Source organism: Octodon degus, unplaced genomic scaffold (assembly GCF_000260255.1).
Source record: "Octodon degus isolate 3935 unplaced genomic scaffold, OctDeg1.0 scaffold00422, whole genome shotgun sequence".
NCBI classification, from domain to species: domain Eukaryota; kingdom Metazoa; phylum Chordata; class Mammalia; order Rodentia; family Octodontidae; genus Octodon; species Octodon degus.
Genome location: NW_004524998.1, coordinates 481,017 through 488,456, shown reverse-complemented (window position 1 = coordinate 488,456; position 7,440 = coordinate 481,017).

Here is a 7,440-nt window from a genome sequence, read left to right as displayed (position 1 = left end):
GCCTGGGCTGGGACTGGTCCCGCAGGCGCACGGTAGCAGGAAACTCTCCGCACACTCACCGGACCTGGGCTAGGACTGGGTCTGGGGGCTCCCGGAACACGGCTGAAAATCGTCTATGGTACTGATTTTAATCTGATAGTCACAGTGTTAGTAGAAAAGAGAAAACAATTGATTACAACACATATGGTGTATTTGCTAAATTCTTACAATTAGCAATTACAGTAGCATTATTTGCATCTTAAACAAATGTGATAGATCTTGATTTGGTCTCTTTAACCATAGGGTCAAGGTCTCCAGTTACATCATCAAACACAACATAAATCAAGAACTTCTCTGAGTTTCCCTCTGGTACAGTGAGAGACTTTATTTTGTAGGGGGGAAATTTAAGAGGTATAATGTAGAAACAGAAAGAGAGAGAGAGAGAGAGAGAGAGAGAGAGAGAGAGAGAGAGAGAGAGAGAGGAGAGACACATAGAGAGAGAGACAGACAGACACAGAGACAGAGAACAGAGAGACAGAGAAATATAGTTGAAGCAGGTCTTGAGGACAAAGAATGATCATGTGATCAAACAGGGTTCGAGAAGCTGCAGAAGAAAGTAGAATAGAAAGAAAGGGGGAGAAAGTAAAAGTGAATCAGAAAGGTTAGGACCAATGCTCACTCATATGAAGATGTCCTAAGATTAAGAAAGATAATAAAAGAGAAAGAGAAAGAAGACCAATAGGACAAAAATATATGTACAAACCATAGACAGAAAAAAAAATTGAACAAACGAAAATCCACACAAATATTAAAAGTGAAAAATACACATAAGCAAAGAAAAAAAAATGATGTCTCTGTGTCCACTATTTATGATGATACCCAAATCAATATTCCACCAATTCTACACTAGGATTAGCGCTAGATTGGTTGTGGAGCTGTTGTAATACTCTGAATGTGGGACTGTACGCAGTTTTTAAGCAGAGGCTTTCTGGATGCCCCTATACTTTTTCTTACTCTGTCTTTGCATTGTTATCCAGATCTCTACAAAGCCCTCAGAGACAGCAGAGACAGATAAAGGCTGTTCCCAGTCCCAAGTACAGTTTGTTTTTCCTGGACCTTGTACAGCCTACTCTGTTCCACATCACTGACTCTTTTCATGTTTTCCCCTCCTTCGGCTGTGCTGCTGGTCAGAAGTCTGTCCTGTGCCTTTTGCCACAAGTTGAAGGGAGATATAGTTTCCTGATCCAAAGGTTCTTATGCTGTTTTTTTATAGAGCTCAGGAACTGGCTGTTTCGCACTGCTTGTTCCCAAGGTGCTGGATGCATCTATGAGGAAGTTGCTAACTTCCTGGCCCAAGTTTGCTTCTGTTACTGGTTCCTATTTGCAAGGTGTGGAAGTGCTTGCCCTGTCTGTTACAGGATGGTCTAAGTCACTTTCTTCTGTGGGTGCTAGAGCCAGAGGAGTTGTGTTGTTTCACCAGCAATCCTCAATGCTGTGGCCGATCACTAACATTGTCACTAGAGGTTCCAGGTGGCGGTTATAGTGCTTGACAGAGAAAGAAAAGGAACAAAGAAAGAAAAAAACTGGCAGACTGTCAGGAAGGAACTTGTCAGTTATCACTTTGTGCACCAGTGAATTTTGTTATCACACTACAATTTTAACTGCATGAAATTAAAAGAGGTGAGGAGTATTATGACATACATCAATCCAAGGTGGTTTGAATTTGCCAAACTCTACCCATCTCTCCTGTTTTTAGGGCGGATTTTCTGGGAATTGCTGTTCCTGCTTGGATCCCCATCCCACCATCACAGGAAAGCCACTGCAGCCCTGTGGGCTGGTTTATTTTTTATAAATTCCTATATTTGTTGATATGTCTCATTTCTGATTAATTTTGTTATTAGGATATATGTCTCTCCATTTTTTCTAATTGCTTGTTTTTATTTTTTAAATTAATTTTAATGATAAAAAATAGCAATGAGACAGTTTCAAAACAAAAGATTAGTAGGACAGTTGCAATAATTAATACATTGCATATTGTTGTCTTCATAGTTATTCAGAGTACAAGATGTAGACATGATATCTTGGCTAAACAATATTAATACAAATCTTTCTTCTCATCGAACTAAGAGAAAGTAGCTGTATATCTATCTTATTTTGTATATACAGCAGATATATATATATATATATATTTTAACAACAAAATGGTCCTTCGTTTACATCCCACTTTTTCATTTTGTTTTGTTTGAGATGGGTGTTTCATTGCCATTCAAATATTGGAGAAGCTTGAATTCAGCAAAATAAGCCAATATAGTCCAATAGTCCATAATAGTGGTGGGTTATCAGCAGAACGGCAATGTCAGAGGTTGTTGACTTGAGCCTTTTACAGTCTTAACCATCCAGCAGAAAACTATAACCATGAAGTACAAAAAGTAAAGCGAATTACTTGTGTTTCTAGTTGATTTCCTTTAAGAAACTCTAAAGTGAGTCCTCCCTTATTTTAACCATGATCACAAAGCCTTTACGGAAGTTATTTTAGACAACAGGGCAAGATCCCCTCACTGAGGGAAAATATATATCTTAACAAGTGATGCTGGGAAAATTGAGTATCCACGTGTGGAAAATTCAACATAGATCGATACCTCACACTATGCACTAAACTAAAATCAAAATGGATCAAAGATCTCAACATTAGCACAGAAACACTCTACTGGAAGCCAAAATAGATAAATTATGAAGACAGATATAGTCCGTTTCTGAACAAAATCCTATCTAGACCATCTGTTGTAACTTTTGGATTTTAATTGCTCTTTCAGCTCCTATCACTAGTAAGATAATATGACGTTTGTGCATGTGGATCTGATTTATTTCGGTTACCAATATAGCCTTTAGCTGCATCAATTTTCTCCCAAAGTCACGAATTTATCTTTCTATAGCCAAGTAATACTCCACTGTATAAAAATATCACATCTGTTTCATCCATTCCTTGTTTGATGGACATTGGTGTTGTTTCCAAGAAACTGTTCAACAGGAAAGAAAAGCTGAGATGAGGAAAAGGACAAATGAAAAGAGGGAAAAAGATATATTGAGGTATATATGCAGGAAAGTTTGGATAATTGTATTGTCAATTTCTGCTGGTTTTGAAAGGAGCAGGTAGTTTTAAATTATTTTATTTTTATTCTTATTTTTTTGTTTTTTAATTTTTTACATCTTCTTTGATATTGTTGTTTTGTTTTTTCCTTTAAACAAATTTTACAAATTTATATATGGTAACTTGAACAACTAATTTGAATATCATGTAATACAACAACCATTTTTGAATTCCTATTACTTTATTTAGTGAAATTTTGCATCATTTCTAATGTGGTTTTCTTCCTAGCACTACTTTTTATGCTTTAAAAATAAAAAATCTTATCTATATTGTATAAAAGAAAAAATGGTTTAAAATTAATGTCATACATTGCAAACAATCTATCAAAATGTGTACCTTGATTTACTACAATTGAATGACAGGTTTTATATGTTCATTGGTGTGTTTTATTCTGGTTGCCAATCTTCATATGTGATAATTCACTTTATATGGTCTCAAACTGCTGGAAAAATAAAAGTGTGGTAAAGGGAGAGTGAAGGCTTTGGAAATGTGTTGTGTACATGTACTAATCCCCTACAATGAATGCAATTATTATGCACTGCAAATCTGTTGTAATTAATGTAAACCCAATACATTGTGGATCACAGAAAATTTATATACTTAAAATATAGGTAAGGTTGCAAATATAAAATAAAAGGAATGCAGTTCCAGTGTTTTGCATTTCATATAAAATATTAATTTAGGGTCCTGTGATTACTTAAAAATACAAATCTTAACTTCTTGAGTAACTTTTCTAACTTCTGGTATCAAAATGTTTTAAAAAGCCAGGCATTTTGGTGTATTCCTGCAATCCCAGTGCTTTGAAGGCCTAGGCAGGAGGTTTGCTATAAGTTTGAGGCCAACCCAAGCTACACAGTGAGTTAGACAGTATGAACTACATTTGCAAGACCCTGTCAAAATAAAAAAGTTTCTTTCACACAGCATCCCACATATTCTGGCCAGCACCTTCCACCCACAGAGGCCCGCCTCTTGATAGACACCCATGCCCTTCCCACCCTACTATGCCTCTGTGTTTGATGCTCAACTCCCACATGACAAGGATAAAGATTATGGGTCACTCATAGGGAATTAAGCTTCTCCAAGTTGCTGAAGCCATTGGAAACATCTCTGTCAAGATACAAGAAGAACAGGTAAGAAAAAATTTGCCCCATATTCTGAATGCCAGGTTCCTCAGGAAGAGAAGTCCTGGGGCATTAGCACAGAGCACATGGCCCTGTTGCCAGGATAATTGCATCACACACAGATAATCAAAGCTGATCAACCTCCTGTGAAAACTCCAGATAATATCAAGGTCAGCAATTTCAAACTGAATTGCAGCACTTTAGCTGGGTGCAAACTATCCATATCTGGTAGATGCTGCTATACCCGTGTGGCTCAGGAAGGGTGAAGAATACTAACAAGACTATTCTGGTCACCTTAACTCTAGTCAGAAATCATCCTTCAATCAGGGAAGAGCCCCCTGCCTTCTGATTCAGCACCAAACACCTTGCAGAGAACAACCACATTACTGTGATGCTGATGTGTCTGGTGGGTAGGCTTTGTCTATGAAGTATTTTCCTCTCATCCTCCTTGGAGAAGGAGCAGTGAGCCTACTCTTCACTGTCACATACTTGGTCTCAGAACATCAGCTACTTGGGGATTATAGGTAGAAGGGTGGCTCCTGTGGTTCTCCTCTGAAATACATAGGTGATGACCCTTCTACTCTACATAGACCTCATTACAAACCTTTGGAGTTGTACTTGGGAGAAACAGGTGGTAGGTATTTCTACCAGGCTTCCCAGTGGAAGGTAACCTGCCTCCCCAATGGGCACCCTAGAACTTGACTGTGACTCAGACTGTACTGGTGAGAAAAAGTAGGGGTGGAGGAGCTGAACAGGAGAATTAACAAGTATACTCTTCAAATATGCTGCTGCTTGACAGAGAAAACATGTTCTAGTTCACTGAAGTGGTTCCAGTGAAAGGGGTAGACAGCCAAGAAACCAGAAGAATTAAAGTATTGTTTGGTAGCCATGTGTGTGGCTTTATGCTTTTTAGGACTATTTGTGACAATGTAGTACCTCCAATGTTCCCAGGGAGATTACATTAATCTAATCAGAGTCTAATATTCCAGATTTTGGCCTTCTCCAGATCAGGTTTGTCGGTTGGTTGGCATTTCTACAGCACAAGTAGAAAGGAAACAAAACTCAGAGCAGACGAAGAATTGGCAGTAAATGTCCAGGGTGCAGAAGTCATGAGTGTGGAGTTGGTCAAGGAACAGCACACCAGTCTGCATTCCATGTGTCCATGAGCTCCAGGCACACATCCCTAACAAAGGTAAGGGCGTGGACTTGGGCTCATGAGTGAACTGTGTTAGGCTCTGGTCCAGGTGGCCATCTACTGAGACAGGTGGGTGCACTGACATGGAATTCATATATTGGGCCAAGCAGGATGAGTACAAGTATAATAATTAGTATTCTGGCTAATGGATTTATTTTTAACAGTTCTGTCATTGTGAAATGTTCCATTTTTTCCTCTCAAAACATTACACTCAGGTTTATTTCCTTCTTGTTTGATCTGTGGGTCTTTTTCAATTTGGGACTAACTTGAAGGTGCTCCTATTCATCAGAATTTCTTTTCTTTCTTTCTTTTTTTAATCAGGATTTCATGCATAGAAAAAAACTGTACAGCCTGCCTGAAAGAAGAGGACAATACTACACACTATCTCAGTTTAAAAGTTTAGGTAACATTGTAGTTTTCCATAACCTCTAGTCACTACACTACTTTTAAGCAGTATGAATGTAATAAGAACTAAAAGAATTCAACTCTTTTCTCCAAATCCAGACATAAAAGAGTTTAAAAAATTACAAAAATGTCACTTCTGGAGAATTTGTTTATGGTTTAAAAATAGTTATATTTATCCATAACATATATTTAAACTTTATAATTTAAAAAATTTGTTTATATTTAAATGAACAACACCTTCTAAGGCATATTAAGGTTATCCAACTTTATGATAATGTGAAATAATACATATTGAGGAGTAATCAAGTTTTCATGTACATATTTTCCCATGTTATAAACATGCACAGCAACACTTCATACTACAGTGACTCTGTTCAACAATAGCAACAGGTAGCAACAACTTCCAAGCAGCCACATAGTCAATGATAAAAACCCATCAGTCTACCCTAGATCCTATTCCTAATCCTGTTCACTAGGTCAGGTGCATTAAATCTATTCTTGATTACAGCATTTTTGACTTGTGATTGGAATAGAGATAGTTGATATAGATACAGATAGAAATGGATATAGAGATATAAATAGATATCAAGAGATGGAGAGATATTCTCCATGATGAATTAAATTATGTGTATAACTATTTTAAGCAAATTTTATTTATTTATTTATTTATTTATTTATTTATTTATTTATTTTGTGTATCTAGTAAAGGGTCTTCAGGGTCTCACTACACAGATCAGACTAGTAGTGATCCTCCTGTTTTCAGCCTCCCAAGTTCTGGGATTACAGTTGCATACCACCATGCCCAGTCTCACTGTGACCTAGGGGCAGGACCATCATGGCAAGCCAGGGATTGAACCCCATCCCTGTGTCTGCCGAAGCAGGCATTTTAATCCACTGAGCTATCTGGCCAGCCCTTAAGAAATTTTTAGTATGAATATCCACTCTAAAAATATTGATATAATCAATATAAACAAAACTTGCTGAATGTCATTGATAAGTGTAAAACTTCTCAAAAGAATTAAAAGTTGAAGAACTAACCACAAGGTAGTAAAATGTATACACTTGACCTCTCTAAGTTTTTAAATTAATATTTTATGTATAACATAAATCATTGTTTCTACAGGCTTTTTACTCTGTATTTTGTAAACTGACATACATTTTAATTACACATATATTCTGTATCCCAAAATGAGCTTTATTCTTTTTTATTTAAGGAGTCTTCGACAACTCCAGAAGTCTACTACTTTGACTACTACAGTTATCATTAACTTTCTCTTCATTTTAGTAGCATTCATTCAGTTTCTTGGTGGAGAAGTATTTTATCAAACTGGATGCCTTTGGCCAAATTCTCTCAGTATTTTGCTGAAATCATTTGCTTTTGCTGGCTCTTTTTGTTAATTTGTGCTAATATACAGTGACCTACTTAAGCTCCTACTTTAATACTTTTTTTCACCCTCTGAATGATTTCTCACATGTGTGACCTGTTAGAAGTTCCTTAAGGAGTTTGTTGCTAGGGTCCCGTACTCCTCAGCTGCATTATTAAAAATTTTAACTTGTTGATAGTACATGATGTAGTTTGTGTATTTTGTAAG